The 19,304-nt window shown below is 38.7% G+C and overlaps 1 protein-coding gene and 1 non-coding gene across 2 annotated transcripts in view; both read right to left on the bottom strand.

Annotated features, from left to right (window-relative positions):
- MARCHF1 (membrane associated ring-CH-type finger 1) overlaps positions 1–19,304 on the bottom strand; it is an 876,835-nt gene that overhangs the window by 239,721 nt on the left and 617,810 nt on the right. The window lies entirely within an intron of this gene.
- Positions 1,698–1,860, bottom strand: LOC111762400 (U1 spliceosomal RNA). The gene has a single exon (XR_002795516.1). It is a non-coding gene; the product is annotated as a U1 spliceosomal RNA (small nuclear RNA).

Here is a 19,304-nt window from a genome sequence, read left to right as displayed (position 1 = left end):
AGGATTCTGATAGCTCTGATTTTTAATTAACAAGTCACACTGTCATGCTGACTGTCATGCTCACTCTACCCTAGTGTGTATTAATTGAGCAAGTAAATTAAATCAAAGAGAAAAATTAAAATCTATTAGTAAACCTTATGTTCTGATGATACAGTGACAAAGCTAAAGGAGTCATATAATACTGATTCTTCCATCTTTTTTTGAAATTTCTTGTTTTTAGTTTCTTATGAAGGACTGAACACCATTTCAAGTCTACACCCATTCTGGCAGGTAAGGACAAAATTAAGTCGTACTCTCTCAGCACAATGTCCATACCCTTTCCTTTCCTCCCCATTCCACCACTCCCCTCTCTTCTCTTTCCTTTCCTTTCCTGTTCTTCTCCTTTTCCTTTTCCTTATTCTTATGCCTGTGCCTGAGTCAACTCCCTAACCAATACATTCATTCATAGAGTTATTGAGGACTTACTAAAGACTAGACATTTTGCTAGCACTTTAGATGCAATGAAGTTTAGGAAGAAAAATCAATATTTCTTGGTAATTTATCAGACATGAGGAATGAGGAAAAAGAGGAACCTAGTATATACCCAAGTTACTTGCTAATGGAAAGAATTATAGAAGTAAATTCAATAAGCTAATAACATAAGCAGGAGAATATGTTGAGAATATGTTTAAGTTCCTTAAAATATTTGCAGTGACTGAAATGTTCATTTCATTGCCCAAAGAGTTGAAGTTATTTAGCACAGAGGAAAAACCTCTAAGGTTGTTATATTTGCTAATCTAGTGGAGAATCAGAGGCATACATGGCCACAGAAGGATGTTAAAAAACACCCAGCCAGCCATTTTTCACTTTGAGAAAATTTGTCTTTGTAATTCATCCATTGGGATTAGAGAAATTCCTGAGAAATACTCTTCTCTGAATATTATGTGTCCTCAAGGTCTCAAGTTCCCTGGTAAAAAACTAAAGTGACTGTGTAAATATATCAATAGAAAACCCAAATGGGAATATAAAGTTAGCTCTATTAGACATAGGGATAGATCAACATAGGAGTATTATTATTTTCAACCATTTTCCACTTGATCTGCTCAGGTTGTCACCGTAATGCTGTAACCTGGGACCAATGGTGTTCTGGAGCTGACTTGGACTAGCTCATGAGAGCTGATTATTAAATTTTCAGGAATATTGTGACCAGTTGTTAACAAACCCCATATTAAGAAATTAAATTATATAAACTTACAGTGAAATAATTTATGTTAAAAAAGATACTACTCAAAACTCATTGCTTCCTAATTCTTTTTATTCCATTATACTCTTATCTAAGCTCTAAAGGTTATTTATGCCTATTGTACCTGTATGGTAGAAATATTTTTTTTAACTTTTTATTTTGAAATACCAACCTTCTGGGACAGTTGCAAAAATAATACAAACCCTGTACATAGAATAAGATACATAGAATAAGATTCCTCCTCTTCCCATATACTCAGATTCACCAATTTTAACACTTTTCTACATTTTCCTTATTATTCTAACATCTATCTAATACCTATTTATCTATCTATCTATCTTGCTATCTATCATCTTCTGAACATTTGAGAGCAGGGTGCACACATCATGCTTCTTAAAAGCATAGTACTTCCCCTTATATTTCCTATGAAGGATATTCACTTATCACTTTATTTATTTTATTTTATTTTATTTTTAAGGGAAGAGCATGAATGCAGTCCTCCACTACCATAAATTATGCAGTTGAGTTTCCTACTTTGGGGAAATCGCAGAGGTCAGCACATGTGGAGTGCAAAACATAAGCCTCGCCCTGGAAAAACCACCTTCGTGATGATGGTATCTCCCCTGCCAGGTAAATAACACTTATCACCTTAAACAGAGTATCAAGTTCAAGAAATTTAACATTGATATGAAACTTATACTACATATTTTTATTTTTCTTTATGTCCCAAGAGTGTACTTTTTAAAAAGATTTTATTTTATTTATTTCTCTCCCCTTCTCCCCCGTTGTCTGCTCTCTGTGTCCATTCACTGTGTGTTCTTCTGTGTCCGCTTGTATTATCAGGTGGCACTGGGAAACTGTGTCTCTTTTTGTTGCATCATCTTGCTGTGTCAGCTCTCTCTGTGTTGCACCACTCTTGGGTGGGCTGCGTTTTTTCACACAGGGTGGGTCTCCTTGAGGGGTGCACTCCTTGCATGGGGGGCTCCCCTATGTGGGGGACACTGCTGCGTGGCACAGCATTCCTTGCACGTGGCAGCACTGCGCATGGGCCAGCTCACCACATGGACCAGGAAGCCCTAGGTATCAAACCCCGGACCTCCTATATGGTAGGTGGATGCTCTATCAGTTGAACCATGTCTGGAGCCTTTTTTCCTCTACCTTGAGATGTCATCCAGTATCATATATTCCATTTAATTTAGGACAGAATATTAAAACAAAATATTAAAACTTTAGTTTCTATTTTGTTTTAATTGTGGGAACAGAAATACAACATAAATCTTCCTATCCTGACTCTTCCCAAGTATACCATTCAGTGGGATTAATAACATTCACAACATTGCAGTACCCTCACCATCATCTATTACTAGAACCTTCCCTTCCCCTCAAACAGAAACCCTATCCTCATTTTCCCCATTGTCCCTACCCCCACCCCTACTAATCTCTACTCTACTTTCTGTCTCTATGAATTTGCATATTCTTGGATATTTTCTTTGTGGTTAACATGGGACTTAAATTTAATATTCAAATCTATAATAGTCTCATTTACTTTGATATCAACTTAACGTTAATAGCATATTTATGTCAACTCCACCTCTATATCGAGAGGGGGTTTAGATTCCACGTGGATGATGAATGCAATTCTCCTGCTTGCAGTTGTAGGCTCTCTTGGCTCCCTGGTATGGTGGTTGAACTTATTCACCTCCCTGTTAGCTGGCTGGGGTTAGTCCAATAAACCAGAGTGTAGCGGTTGCAAGTCTGGTAAGGCTCACAGCCTGGCTGTCACATGGACATTCCAGAGAGTCGGGTCACCTGAGTATACACCAACCCCAGCGCCAACCACAGGTTCAGTAAAAGTGATAGAAGAGGCATGTGTAGAAAGGTCACATCTGAGTCCAACTCCATCACACTCAGGAACACGAACTCCAAAGTAAGGCCAACTGACATGGCACTGCACTCCAGAGCCATCTGCCATGACCACAGAACCTGTGGGTCTCTGTAGTCCTCAGGAGAACTAGTACCTGGGGTTGTATCTACTTTGGCTGTCTCTGTCCACAGGATGGAGGAATAGAGTATGGATCAGAGTGGACTTCTGATATTCTATTATGGAACTACTGTGATTAGTAATAGAAGTAATTGTAGCATTGATGTGGAGAAAGTGGCCACTGTAGCTGCAGAGGGTAGGGAGAGGGAAGAAGAGATATGATGTGGGGCATTTTCAGGACTTGGAGTTGTCCTGGGTGGTACAGCAGGGACAGATGCTGGACATTATATGTCCTGCCATGGCCCACTGGGTGGACTGGGGGAGAGTGTAAACTACAATGTAAACCATTATCCATGTGGGGCAGCAGTGCTTCAAAATGTATTCACCAAATGCAGTGAATGTGCCATGATGATGAAAGAGGTTGTTGATGTGGGAGGAGTGGGATGAGGGGGATAGTGGGTATATGGGGACCTCTTATATTTTTTGAATGTAAAATTTTTAAAAAATAGAGAAAAAAATAATAAAAAGGAAAAAAAAAAGAAATGTATAAAAGTCTATAAGCTAAAATGTAAACCATAATGTGAAACATAAGGTAACGAAAATTTAGAAAATTGTACAGTCTAGAATATAAACATAATTTAAAACAAAATGGAAAAAAATAGCATATTTAAACTAGTTCCTATACTCCTCCATTCCCCACCTCTATATAGTTGTCACAAATAATATATTCATATGAGTCCAAATCCATTGATTTATCATTATGTTTTATTCATTTGTCTTTTAGATGCTGTTGGAAAAAAAATGTAGTTACGAATGAAAAATACAATAGTTCTGGTATTTATATTTGTTCAAGTCAGTATCTTTACTGGAGATGTGTGTTTTTCATGTGGCTTCAGTCAGTTGTCTAGTGTCCTTTTCTTTCAGCCTACAGAACTTCCTGTAGCATTTCTTGTAGGCTAGTCTAGTGGTAACAAAGTCTGTCAACATTTGTTGTCCATGAGTTTCTTACTAATCCCTCTCTCATTTTTGAAAAATAGTTTAGTTGGATCTAGAATTTTTTTTTGCTTTCAAAATTTGAAATATATCTTCCCACAGGCTTCTTGACTCTGTGGTTTCTGATGATTATTGACACTTAATCTTATTGAGATTCCCTTGTATGTGACTGCTTGTATCTTGTGGCTTTTAAAACTGTCCCTTTATCTTTAGTTTGAGAAGGTTGAATATGACATGATGCAGTGTGGCTCTATTTGTGTTTATCCTGTTAGTGTATATTGTGCATCTTTGGTTCATATATTCATGTCTTTCATTAAATTTGGAGAGTTTTCAGTCATTATTTCTTTATATATTGTATTTCTTTATATATTCCTTCTGCTTTCTCTCTTCCTCCTTTGGATTCCCACAGTGCAGCATATATTGGTACCCTTGATAATGTCCCAAAGGTTCCTCAGACTATGTTCACTTTTCTTCATTCTGCCCCTCAGAATAAATGATTCCAATTGACTTCTCTTCATGTTCACAGATTATTTCCTCTGCCAGTTCCAATCTGCTCTTGAACCTCTCTAGGGAATTTTAAATTTTCTGTTACTGTGATGTTCAGCTTTTTTTGGTTCCTTTTCATAATTTCTGTCTCTCTATTGATATTCTCTTTGTGTTCATCTATGATTTTCTTGATATCCTTTAGTTCTTTGTCTATTTTTTTTTTTCTATCTCTTTGAGAATTTTTAAGACCATTTTTATAAGTCTTTGTCTGGAATGTCCCAGGTCTGACCCTCCTCACTGATCATTTCTAATGCTTTATTGTTCTCCTTTCCTGGGCCATCATCTCCTGTTTCTTTGTATGTTTTGTACAATCCAAAGCATTTTTGTATTTTATCTTATCACTGGAATGTAGACTCTGAGATGTCTGTTCCTAACGATTGCATCCAGTTAGTGTTAGAGTATGCCAATAGCTAAAAAATTAATAGTAATGAGGAGAAAAAGAAAATACCTTTCCCAGTCTTTGCAGATTGACCTATGCAAGTGCTCTCCTTCAGAGTTTATATGCAAAATGAGTTTAGAAAATACCTCCAGGCCAAAATCTAAGGGCCTCCCTCTTCCTTTCTCTGCAGGTGCCTTGTCTTGGCATATGTGTTTGACTCTAGGAATCCCCCCATTTACATTATTTTGAACATCCCTTTTTCCCCAAGAAACTGTTATATGTCCTATAGCCAGCAATCCCTTGTCCCTGGCAGCCACTTGACTGTTCTTCCATAGTGTTCATAGGATAGCTCTGTGAGCAGCCTTCTACATGCTTGGCAAGTTCTGGGACAAGTTCCTTAAGCCACCACCAATCAGACTGGGTCAGACATATATGTTCCCAGTATGAGCATGAGAATTCCTCTGTCTCTGCTGGAAGTTGGACCAGGGATCTGCTCTGGGAGCTGGTGAGAGGAGGTGTCAGCCAAGACACTGTGTGATTCTACTGTCTTTTCTTGATTTGGTGCTCATCCTGTTTCATCAGTCCTTTAACTGTTTTCTGTAGCTTTGGAGAATGGTGCTTCTGCCAGTTCTTGCTGTTTGTTCAACACTTCTGTGGGGTGATAAAGCCTGAAGCTTCTCACTTAGAAGTCTTGATCAAGGTATTCCAGATTGGAAGTATTTTTAATGGTGTACTACTGTACACTTTTTTTTCCCCAGCTCTGTGTTCAATGAGCTCATATTGGTAGCTTGATATCAGTCATGATAAGAATATTTACACCACTGAAATCAGCACATGATACAAATCAAGCTTGGTTTATTATTTCAATGATTGTCTAAAGTCAAGATAGTGACAATGATGCTAATAATGCATATTTAACTTAAAAGTGTGTTTTGTCTGTAGCCACTGTACTATGAGTAGCACAAAACATTGTGAAGTATTCTTCCAGTATTTGAAACTATTCTACAATTTAGCATAGATGACATTCATTTTTGACCATTGATGAATGAGTGAGGTTCTAATATGCCTTCAATGTATCACTTTCATTTTACTTTTAACTTAAATGAAATTATCAACCAACATTCATATCAAAACAACACTTGTCTGTAATTAGCAGCTTAGGCTGGTAGTATATAATATATCACAGAAACTAACAAAAGCGTTTTGTGAAAATCAATTGGCTATATGGAATTTACAACAGAGTATTGCATATTTTATTATTTGTAAGTTGTGTGTTATACACCTTTCATATCAGTGAAGTTGATCATACATGTGTGTATGAAAATGCATGCAGGCTTTTCTGAGTTTTTCTTTGCTTTTTCCAGATAGCAGCTGTTCAACACTACTGCCTCAGATTTGGAAGCAATGGCTTTGCCACTTTCACGATGTCCAAGTAGCAATATTTTGGGGCTAGCTGGTTGTATCCAGAAATAATAAACATGGACAATTCTGTAGCTCTGTAGTAATACTCTTAAACTGATCTATTAGGAACAAAAGAATGGGTAATTGTGGTAGGCTTGAGGTTTTATGGACCCCAGAAAATCATGTCCTTAGAAATAATCCATTCCTGTGGGTGTGAAACTTTTATAGGTGGGACTTTTGATCAGATTACTTAAGTAAGGTACGATCTAGGGTTGGTCTTAATCGTCTTGCTGGAGTCCTTTATAAATGGGATGAATTCAGACAAACAGAGAAAAAAGCCACAGGAACAGAAAAAAAGCCAGAGTAATCCAGACGTTGAAAGCAAGAAACCCAGGAGAGAAGGGAGAGACGAGTATATGCCTCCACATGCCTTTCCATATGATAGAGGAGTCCAGGATTGTTAGCAGTCATCTTTGGGGAGAAAGCATTGCCCGATGATGCCTTGATTTGGACATTTTTCTCAACCTCAGAACAGTAAGCTAACAACAAAGTCCCATTGTAAAACAATAATTGTATGAGTTACTTCTAAGAATGGGGGCCAGAAGACATACCTTATATTTACATAGAATTTTCAGTTTTAATATATTTTTACATATCATCTCATTAATCCACATAAACATCTGTGAATCAGTAGAACAAGTATTATTATGCCAGAGACACAAGTGAGGAAACTGATGTTCAGAGGAATGAGTTTTGTTCAATGTTGCACAGTTATTCCATGGCAGAGCTGAGAAGAGAACTGAGAATTTCCAATAGGCTTACCATTCAACACAGACTCTACCTCTCCAAATAGTTTCTCCTTTACAGCAAAACTTCTGACCCTGTGCTTGAAGTCTTATTTCACTGACCTAGTTATGAGAAATACAATGGACTCAAATGGTAATAGCAAATGGTATTGGGGAAATGAGGTCTGCAATGTACTTCAGGGAACGATTTCTTTTTTTCTCTTTTCTGTGTTCTGAATCGTGAATGACAGCTTTAAGATTGCTTTCTGCTTTAATATATGTTGTGAGTTTCTTTTTATGATTATTAATGAGATCTCACATGAGTATGTAATCATAATAAGAGTCAAACTTGAGCAATTTCCTGACAAGTTATAAAACAATAAAATATCCCTAAATGGTATATCACAGAAGATATTTTTATACCAGAGGTGTGATGACACCTATAAATCATTTAAGCATTCCTTTTGAGATCTTTATTCACTTGGAGAAAGTAGAAGAAAGATACATAGAGAAAGTGTTACCCAGAGAAGACAACTGTAATTTCAGAGAAAGTGAAGTAGCCAGAAGTCTTGTAATGCTTATGTGAATTAGAGAATAGAATATTCATATGTCCCAGTTCCTCTCCTCCCACATTTTGCTCTTCCCTATACTTCTAAAGGCCTGAGAATTTAAGACAGAGTATTAAAACAAAATATTAATGACTGCCCAAGAAATAATCTTTTTAAAATATACCATCTTATTGCAGGTAAAATATATTTGCTGTCATATTATAAAATGAGTCCTGGGAGGAAAGAACTAGACCTAAAATTTAGAAACACAATCTGATCAAGCAAATCAGGTTTTAAGAAGGAAGAAGGGGTAAGAATGGAACATTATCCCCTTTTTTTCCATTTATTTGAGAAGTAACGGGTTTATAGAGCAATCATGTAGATAAGGATACTAAGATGTGGAGAAGTTAAATATCTTGCTGAGGGGTGCACAGCCATAGGTGCTGGAGAGCTGCCTGATTCTATCGACTCCTTCTTAGAAATTTCATTCATTGCCTCTTGAAGGAAAGCAATCCAGTCAGAGAAGCTACTTTATAACTTGCAAAAATGTGAATAAATTGTGTTCTGCTAGTTAACAACAGAGAACATACATCTCAACTGACTTCAGCCTCCACATTGCCATTTTTGACCCAGCAGTGACATCAAAGGTTATGCTGATTTTTTCCCTTCCTGTATGTACTGTTTTACAGAAGCTTGCCTTGGGCTTGTGATGTTGTAAGTGCAGAATGGAGAGATTTTATCTGTTCCCTCAAGTTAACATTATACAATTTGCTTGTATTTATTTTATTTGCACTGCTCTATCTGAAAATAATCTTTTCTTTAAAAAACAAAACAAAACAAAAACTAAAAACAGTTTTCTGCAATTTTTAGATGTTACTACCAGTGACTGTGGATGTACAGGTGCCATGTCATCTCCATTTAACAGGAAGACAATTTTGGGTCTTTTTCCTGTTTGATTTAGTTTTAGTTTGGGGATCTCTGCATAAGGATGGCCAGATTTACTTAGTAAGAGTGTATTTACTTAAAGAAATAAATTTTTTAATCAAACAAGCTCAAAATGAGCTGCCCTGGTTTTTAAAAGATTTACATTTTTAGGGCAAATTTTACAAATCTAATGTTAAATTTTGATTTCCTTGATCAGTCAAAATTGAAATAAATATTCTCTAATGTATCTTGGAATTTGAATAATACATGGTAATTATGCATTTAGCCATTCTGGACAACCTTTATGTCTTAATTTCACTATTTTTATTAATTTACACTTTTTGTTTTCAATTTATGTTCTCCTTCCTAGTTCTGATATCCTCACTCTGACTTTTAAATCACAATAGACTATCAGAAACTCAAACCTGTCTGTCTTCCAGATAGAACTAAGTTGTCTTTTAAAGTATCACCTATATTATTTTTAAAAGCAGACCATTTTTTCTCTTTTAAATAGTCTGAATGTTATAAATACACAAAACATGATTTAGGTATCTGTATTAGTTAGCCAAAGGGGTGCTGATGCAAAATACCAGAAACTGGCTGGTTTTTACAAAGGGTATTTATTTGGGGTAGGAGCTTACAGATGCCAGGCCATAAAGCGTATGTTACTTCCCTCACCAAAGGCTATTTTCATGTGTTGGAGCAAGATGGCTGCTGACATCTGTGAGGGCTCAGGCTTCCTGGGTTCCTCTTGGCTCAGCTCCTCTGTTTTCTCCACAAGGTCAGATGTAGACTATGAGGCTCTCTAGGCTTTGCCTCTTTCCACACGGTCAGCTGTAGACTATCAGGTGAACTGCTCTGTCTCTATCCCTGGGGACCCAGCTTAAGACTTCAACATCAAACTCCACCATCAAAATTCCAACATTAAAAGCTCTTAACTCTGTCCTTTGTTTTGCCTTTTAGGGTGGGGACTCAATGCCCTACTGGCACAAGAGGTTTACATAATTACTTAATCAAGTAAACCTATGAATCCAATATAATCTAATCTCAGTTTACAAACATAATCCAATATATTTTTTTGGAATTCATCAATAGTATCAAACAGCTACAGTATCTGAGTTTTATTAACTTTTCTTCAGATACCCCAATTCCTTTCTCCACATGTAACAAAAGAAATCTCGTATTTCTCTTACTGCTGAAATAAGAAGCCCTCCCAACTGCTCTGATTTTCCCCTCCCATAGTTTTACTAGCTGTGAATTCCTTTAAAAATTTTAATACATAGAATAATATTTAATTTTATTTATTTTAGAAAACTCCTTAATCATTTCAATTGTTGCATTTTCTCATATTAAAAATCAATATTGTCATTATAATTAGTTTATATTACCCTTTATTGATAAAACATTGAACAAAACGTCAGTGAGTTATAGACAGAGATACTTGAAACAGGGTTTATTGCAAGGTTATAAACATATTATAATTCAAATTAGAAATATGGATAATTTTACTCAAATGTTGAATGGAAGAACAAAAAAAAGAAAAGTGTCAAACAGAGAAGGTCAATGATTGCCCTAAATTCAAAGTATTCAGAGCAAAAAAGTCTGAAATATTTTATTATCACAATGCTACAGCAGATTCTGCCTTTTCTCTTAGGAAATAGATGTGCAATTAGTGTTTTGGAAGAGCCTGCATAGATTTTAAAGACTTGAATGAGTCATCTGCAACAGAGTGCTTTAGAACTTCATTGAGTGTAACCTTTTGTGCTTTGTAGTGAACTTTTGAAAATTCATCTTTCTATGAAAACCACTTGAATTTCATTTCTTTGGCTTGAGTTCTGGCAGATAGATAGCAAAGTGAGTACTTTAAATCAATAATGATTCTTCCTAGAGGATTGGGATTCTATTTCTCTTGCTTTCTATTTCTTTAAGCCCCTAGCACTTCAATTATTATTAAATCATTATCTCTTAAATATCTGGAATTCTTAGTGACTACAAAATGCTGTAAGTATTTAGCCTATGTCCAATCACATACCATGTGAATATGTTTGCCTAATAATAAGGCCTCATTTTCCTCAATTACCAAAAGACCACTGTAGAGACAAGTCTGCTGTGCTCTTTAAAAAGCTGGCAAAAATATTTCAACAAGTTACTTATATAACTATATGTAATTCCATAAACTAAATGTATGTATTTATTTAACTTTTTAAAATTAAAGTGAATAAGAAAACAAATTTCTGATCTCGCCATGTCTATATTTCTATTAAGATTAAGGAAAGCAAATAGTCAGAAAGGAAGTTGATTAGTTACCTCTTGGATTAGGAAAAGTAGAATAATAAAATAGATACTACACATGTACAAAAATATTCAATTTTCCATGGGTCTGAGGCTGTACTAAATGTTTTACATATATTATCTCATTTAACCTTCTCAAAAAATCTATGAGGTTATTTCATCTCCCTTTGAGGCAGGTTAGTGTAGGAAGCGAGGGAAGGTAGCCTGTCAGAACAAAGTTATAACCCTTACAGCCAAGAAAAGCTCATCAAGAACCTGCTCACAAGATCCAGTTAGAACCTTAGGACTCAAAAGAAGCACTGGATAATTCTAAAGAAAAGTCCTCCCTATTGGTTCCCTGAAAGCTAACAGGTGCAACCTGAGTGGTCCAAAGTATAAAGCAATAGGCAGAAAAGCAACCAATCAGGACAGCCAATAGCTGAGATCCCTCCTCAACATGGGGAAGGGGGAGGAGAAAAGGCCAGCCTTAAAAAGGTCCCCAGCCCCAGTCTCAGCACATACCTCTCCCTTGAGCATGCTCTCACCCATGTCTTGGTTGTGTTACTTCCCCTTTCTTTGTTTCTCAGCAAACTCTTTACTTGCTTGCCTATCCTACGGTGTATCCTTTTTTTTTTAAAAAAAAGATTTATTTTTTATTTATTTCTCTCCTCTTCCCCACCCCGTACCCCCCAGTTGTGTGCTCTCTGCGTTGATTCACTGTGTGTTCTTCTGTGACCACTTCTATCCTTATCAGCGGAACCGGGAATCTGTGTTTCTTTTTGTTGCGTTGTCTTGTTGTGTCAGTTCTCCAGATGTTCAGCGCCATTCCTGGGCAGGCTGCACTTTCTTTCGTGCTGGGTGGCTCTCCTTACAGGGCGCGCTCCTTGCACGTGGGGCTCCCCTATGCAGGGGACACCCCTGCGTGGCAGGGCACTCTTTGCGTGCATCAGCACTGTGCATGGGCCAGCTCCACGCTGGTCAAGGAGGACCAGGGTTTGAACTGCAGACCTCCCATGTGGTAGGTGGATGGCCTGTCCATTGGGCCAAGTCTGCTTCCCTATGGTTTATCCTTCAATTCCTTTATGCGAAGTACCCAGGAATCTAGAAACCCACCGCCAGCAACACTTTCTCAATTGAGGAAACGAAGATTGACAGAATTTATTTGCCAACACAGCGGTTAGTTTGTGGCCACGTTAGAGGTAAACCCAGGTCTGTCCCGCTCTAAAGACCTTTTTCATATGACTCTGCTACATTGTCTCCCCTGGTGAAAGCAATGTGACTCACAGGAACGAATGAGCCGCGTTCTGGATAACTTTAATAGAAAGACTACAATACTACATCATAAAGCATTCTTCTAGTAAGGTCTCTGGATTTGAGAAATTAGTAATAGCTGGAATAGACTTAATTTTAGATTTGTAATTGCACTACAATTGCTAGAAACAGCGTATGCAGCAAAACACAGACTACCTTAAGAATAAACATCAGCAGTAAGTGTGAGTTCAAAGGAGGCAGTGATAATGGTGTATAATGTAGCATAGTTAGAATAAATTCTTCCTCAATGAAAACATACACATACACACATATACAATAGTAATGGGTTTTACACAGACTCCAAGAATGTTCAAGAATTAGATTATCCCTTACTTGTGGAGCAAAAGTGGTGACATGCCATTCAGCAGAGAGATTTGCTAGAAGCAAAGAACTAATAAACCCCATGGAAAAAAAAAACTATGAAGAGGGATTGGAAAGAAGGAGTACTTTGATGTTCATAAGAGATTTAAGAAGACAAAACAAAAGTTTTTTGATAGTTAAGTTTAATAGTTAAGAAGACAAAACAAAAGTTTTTGATAGATAAAAAAGACAATTTTAGTCTTTTTAGAAGGAGGAGAAACTGCTTGGCTTTATAAAGGCATAAATATTAACGAAGAAATTACAGATTAAAGGGTAAGTTATTGCAAAGTGAAAACTTAATTAAGAAGTGATTGAAAAAAGTTGCGCTTAGAGATGATAAATTAGTTTCTACTTAGATATTTTGTAATTATGGAAGTTAAATCATGCTCTAAGTTGTGTAACATAGTTTTATGATTATACATTTATTCTGTTATATTTTTAATAGCTAAAAGTGACTGAATCCTGTACTAATCTATGTCTTTTCAGTCATTCCTTTCTTAAATAAAGCCTAAATCAGTAATCTTCCAATTTTAGGGCAGTGGTTCCCTACCACGGGATATTTCTAATGAGTAGAAGTAAAGATGCTGTGAGAAATTCTACATTGCACAGGACAGCCTCTTGCAACAAAGAATTATCTGGTCCAAAATGTCGATAGTGCTGACACTGTTACTATTGCATCATTATTACTATACTATTACCCTGCTTTCTAGTAAGCTAAGATTCACCTGGGGAGCTTATTACAAACACAAGTCCTGAGCACTGCCCCCAGCAATTCTGATGGGAAGGGTGGAGATTGAACTCAAGAACCAGCCTCTAGGTTATTTTGCCAAGGTCACATTTCCTAGAAACACTGAATCAAGCACTCAGCCACTTCAATCAAAGTTAAGTAAATACCACTTGATGGCCATTATCTCACTGAAAGAATGTTGCTTAAGGGGAATTAACCATTTTAATTGGGCTAGTCATGCAACTAGAAATTCTGGTAGAAGTTTTTGAATTACATAATAAATTTAGTTTTGGATCAGGGGTAGAGGCATCATCCAGGAGCTTGTTAGAATTGCAGAAACCTAAGTCCCACCCCAGACCAACACTCCCACAAGCTGCATTTTCACATCCATGGCTTCAATGGTTGTAAAGCTTTAAATGAAATAATAAATGTAAAATGTCTAAATATAGTGTCTAGGATATTCAACGACTATTATATGTGGTTGTGGTTGATGACAATATAAATGAGACTCTAGGGAGAGGCTGAAGATGAAATAATTTAATGAGATATATTGCTGTAAAGATGTGAGAATGGATTCTGAGGGTCTTAGTGAGGCAGGCTAGAACAGGTACCTAAAGGGATAAAAGGGTGCTATAAGAAAACACTAGGCTGATAAGGACAAAACATTCTGTGTAAAACTCCTGCTCTTGGGCACCCATCTTTGCCTGCACCTGACAGCGGACAGTCCCACCAAAAAAGAGTGGAGTCAACTGCCGAAGGCCGAATACCTAAAGACCACAGATAAGGAGAAGCCCATTTGTACCCCTCCCTTGACCCCACTCTGTCCATCAGACATTCAGAACCAATGAAAAATTGTTTCCAATCCTTCTTTTGCATACTCAGAAACTATGAGGATGTTGCACCTCACCAGTCTTCATTTACAAGGAGGAAGGAGAGGGGGCAGCCTTAATAAGGCCCCTGTCCCAGCTCCAGTGCATGTCTTTCCCTTGAGCATGCCTGCATTCCTGTTTCAGGTATGTACTTTCACTTTCTTTCACTTTCTTTCACTTAATAATAATATATTTCCTGCTTGCCTGTTTAATCTGTGGTGTGTCTTTGAATTCTTTCTTGTGAAGTGGCCAAGAACCTGGAAGCCTAAACCAGCAACCTTTTTGGAGAGCCAGCCAGGAGCACTGGCAACACTCCCAAATGCCAACAAAGTCTAGGTTTTTAATCAGAGCCTGTCTGTGCCCTCTTTTGACTGTTCATTATTTCCTCTTACCATTTCAAATGAGTTTCTGGATCAGCTCCCATAGGTCATAACCCTTCTACTCAGAGTACTCCAGCTCCCTCTTTGAGGTGGTAGGGGCTGATCTCCATGACATGCAGATTCAAGGAAGTTCTAGGTGATGGGTAACACCACCCTTGAGACCTGACTGCATACATTCCTTGAGTTGTGCAGGAGTCTACTGAGTCTACCAGGCCCTCAAATATCTCCTCTTCCTTCCAAAGTTTTCTGGACTATATGTTTGGGTCCTGGGACTGATCTTCTCAGGGCATAATCTTAGTCTTCCCAGGGTTCTTTGGCTCCCTCTTCCAGAGATGAAAGGTTAATGTCTCCTTATTCCAAAAGAACCTGAATTGTGTAGTTCTCAAAGGAGAGGACCCATAACTACCCCATTGCTTCATACTCTATCTTTCTGCCCTTCTCTCACTCCCGTCCCCACCTTCTCTGTGATTTCCCTATCTTTACCTTATGCTTTCACTCAGAATATGTTGTGGCACCTCCAAGGGCCAATAGTTGACCCCTTTAAATTAGGGTGCCTTCAGGCTTCTGACTACTACAGTTCTTCTTGTTGCTGTGTCTGTGAACACCCCAGAAATGGAAAATGACTTTGTCAGGGAGGCCATCAAGACTCCCACCCTTGGCCCAGTTATCTGTCCTCTCCCTAATGGTCAGGAAGCCATAAAATCCCTTCTTGTCTACTACCTTCCCTACTGGATGGGCCCCTAGTTTCCCAGTCATCCCATCTTCTCTACTTGTCTCTAAGATGTGTGGTTTGGCCTGAGACTGTCATCTCTCACTAAGGCCTTGAATTGGATCCCAGACCTCCAATCCTGGTCTTGTGGGTTCTTATTAATATTCTCCCCAGACCATGCCCTAAGTCCTTCAAGGTCATCAGTGGTAGGAAAAAGTCCCTAGCCAGTCCCCTTTCTGGGGAGGAAGTTTGGCTTGGTAACATCAGTCCTGAAACCAGACTGCCCCAGATGTCTCCCAAGACCTCTAAGGCCCTGGTGACCCAGTGGCAGGGTTCCTATTCCCCATTATGCTGGATGGTGAGCAGTTTCTGTTTGGTCACACCTAGGAGTGGGATGCCACTAAGACAGATGGATGCATTCTCATCCTCCCCTAGGATAGTTTCCTCCTATCCATTCCCGTAGACTCTCCACTGGAGTGTCTTCTCCAAAACTGGAACAACTTATCTAGTGATGGTCTAGAGAGAAAGAAACTAATCTTATTCTGTAATATCATGTGACCACAGTTAAAGGATGGCCAGGAGTGGCCACTAAATGGGACCCTCAATTAAACCACATACTATAGTTATACCTCATGTGTAATAGGGAAGGTGATTGTGATATGCACAAGGAAAACTCAGAACAAAGGGGAAAACAACCCTCTGAAAAGGAAGACATCCTAGATAATCCCCTTCTCAGCAGTCCACCTACACATGACCCTGTCCCCAACCTGGAGGCACCTATAGATACCCCTCCCATGGGCACCTCAGTCCCATCCCCTTACATCCCTAGGTTCAGTCCAGGGGGCCACACAAAAAGCAGAGCCTCTTTCCATGCAGTGAAAAAGCCCACAGGACTTTACCCCTTGGAGAGATAGCCCCCAGAGCAGCCTGATTCATATCTCTTCGGTTGCAGGACATCCCTGGATCCCTAGCTCCGTGTGCCTAGCAGATGTCCAGGGATTTTCCTAGAGGGCTGAAGCTGGAGGTGTGTGCCATGAATGAACAATGGGCACTTTGTGTGCAGGTGATTCTAAAGTCAGGTCTTCTCCTGTGCTAGATAAGTGTGTGAAATTCTCTCTTGTTCTAATCTGTGTTTACTTTCACTGTCAGTCTGCTCGTGCCTTGGAACTTGTAAATCAGATGTGGTTCACCTATTGATTATGTATTTTAAGTTGGGAAACTCAGGATGTGCCTGGTTGTATGTTGGATAATTGGTCTAAACTTGGAGGCGACCCCCTTTAAGAAAAAGAAATTGATTTTCTATTGCAATGTTGCCTGGCCACAGTATAAATTGGATAATGGTGAAAAGTAACTTAAAAATGAGTCTTTAAATTTCAATACTGTCTTGCAATTGGATTTAGTTTGTAAAGTAGTCACAGATGAGAATTTGCTAAACTGCTGGAAAAACAGAAAAACTTAGAAACATTGATGTTACCAATAAAATAGTTTTAGTTGCTTAGTAAATAAACAAAAGTTCCCAATTTGTTTTGAAGTGAAAAAGAAGCCTGAAACTGTAACTGGGAGTTAAGAACTAGCACATAATTATGATTATTAAATCATTATATAGATCCCTTTATATTATATAACAGCAAAAGAGATAATAGTTGAGATTGCTTAAACTGGCTGGATTTAGCTTAGACCTATTGTGATGGTAATTCTAGACTGCTTATCTTTGTTTATGGTTATTTCAAGACTAGCCTCACTTTTTTTTAAACACTTTTTTAAAATTTAAGTTAATAGATCACACAGAACATTAATTTATAAAAACATGGGAAGCAGACTTGGCCCGATGGATAGGGTGTTTGTCTACCACATGGAAGGTCCTCAGTTCAAACCCTGGGCCTTCTTGACCCGTGTGGAGCTGGCCCATGTGCAGGGCTGATGTGCGCAAGGAGTGCCCTGCCACGCAGAGCTGTCCCCCGAGTAGGGGAGCCCCACGTGCAAAGAGTGCACCCCGTAAAGAGAGCCGCCCAGCGCCAAAGAAAGTGCAGGCTACCCAGCAATGGTGCCACACATGAAGAACTGCCACAGCAAGATGATACAACAAAAAGAGACACAGATTCCCGGTGCTGCTGATAAGGATAGAAGCGGTCACAGAAGAACGCACAGCAAATAGACACAGAGAGCAGACAACCGGGGTGGGGAGGGGAGCAGGGGAGAGAAATAAAATTTAAAAAAAAATCATAAGAGGTTCCCATATAACCCACTCCCCACTGCCCCACCTCCACCATTTTTGTAAATTGTATTTTTTTAAAGATACATACTTCACAAAAAATGTTACATTAAAAAAACATAAGAGGTTCCTCTATACCCCCTATCCCCCCACCCTACTCCTACCACACCAACAACCTCCCCCATCATTGTGGCACACTCAACACACTCAGCAAACACATTTCAGAGCATTACTGCACCACATGGATAATAATTTACTCTGGATTTCACACTCTCCCCCAGTACATTCAGTGGGTTATGGCAGGATATATAATGTTCAGCAACCAACCCTGCAATACCATTTAGGACAACTCCAAATTCTGAAAATGCCCCCACATCCCATCTCTTCTTCCCTCTTCCTGCCCTCAGTAACTACTGTGGCACTTTCTCCACATCAATGCTACAATTTCTTCTATTAGTAGTCACAATAGTTTTATAGTAGAGTATCAGTAAGTCCACTCTAATCCATATTTTATTCCTCCATTCTATGGATCCTGGGATGGTGATGTCCACACCACCTCTAAATCGAGAGGGGGCTTAGATTCCCCATGGATGATGAATGCAATTCTTCTGCTTACAGTAGTTGGCACTCTTGATTCCCTAGTGTGGTGTTTCACCATCTTCATGTTCCTCTTAGCAGACCTGGGTAAGACCAACGAACCAGAGAGTAGGAGTTGCAATTCTGCTGAGACACAGGGCCCAGCTGGCACATGGACAGTCCAGAGATTCAAGTTCTCTGAGTATACACCATCCCTAGCACCAAACACAGGTTCAGTAAAAGTGACAGAAGAGGCATGTGTAGAAAGGTCATATCTGAGTCCAGCTCCATCACTCTTCAGGAGCACAAATTTCAATGTAGGGCCCTCTGACATGGCACAGAGTTCCAAATCCATCTGCCATGACCATAAACCCTGCGGGTCTCTGCAGCCATCAGGAGAACCAGTACCTAGGGTTGTATCTACTTTGGCTGTTTCTGGGTTCCTGCTGAGGTGTGTGTAAGTGCGACCCTTCTGATGACCTCCCGACTGTTTTTGAGACTCTTAGCCATATAAACTCATTTGTCTTTGCCATTTCCCCCCTTTATTCAAGTTAAAAAATCAGTTTTTAACACATGATCATACATGTATAGCCTCACCCTTGTATATACTTACTATTGTGATGGTAATTCTAGACTGACCTTACTCTTATTTAAGGTAATTTGGAACTATACTCACTCTTGTGTATATTTACCATTGTGATGGTACCAACTCATTCTCCCCTGTTTGAATCCATAGAAACTTAGTTCCCCATGGTTTCGGGGAAAGGCAGGTTTGAGACACCTTTGTCTCCCATCCTTCTACTGGTATTAAAAAAACTGCTTTCTCTTATGACCCATCTTGGTGTGGAGTCCAAATCATCATCTGTTCTCCAGGCAAGAAAGCAGAGGACCCCTGCAGGATTTCCTTTGACTTGGTATCCCATGTAGGACCCCACGACCCTTAAGGAGATCGCTGCCTGCGGAATCCTCTACTTGAGAGGACTGCAAATAAACAGTCTCCTCAAAAGGGAGCCAGTCTCATTCCATCTCTGTAAATTTATTTATAATTACATTTTATTTAGTACTTTGTGTCTGGTTTCTCTCACTTAGCATAATTTTTTTTTTTTTTTA

Source organism: Dasypus novemcinctus, chromosome 1, assembly GCF_030445035.2.
Source record: "Dasypus novemcinctus isolate mDasNov1 chromosome 1, mDasNov1.1.hap2, whole genome shotgun sequence".
Classification (NCBI taxonomy): domain Eukaryota; kingdom Metazoa; phylum Chordata; class Mammalia; order Cingulata; family Dasypodidae; genus Dasypus; species Dasypus novemcinctus.
Note: the sequence above shows the minus strand (reverse complement) of the source record. Positions and strands in the feature narration are given on the sequence as shown.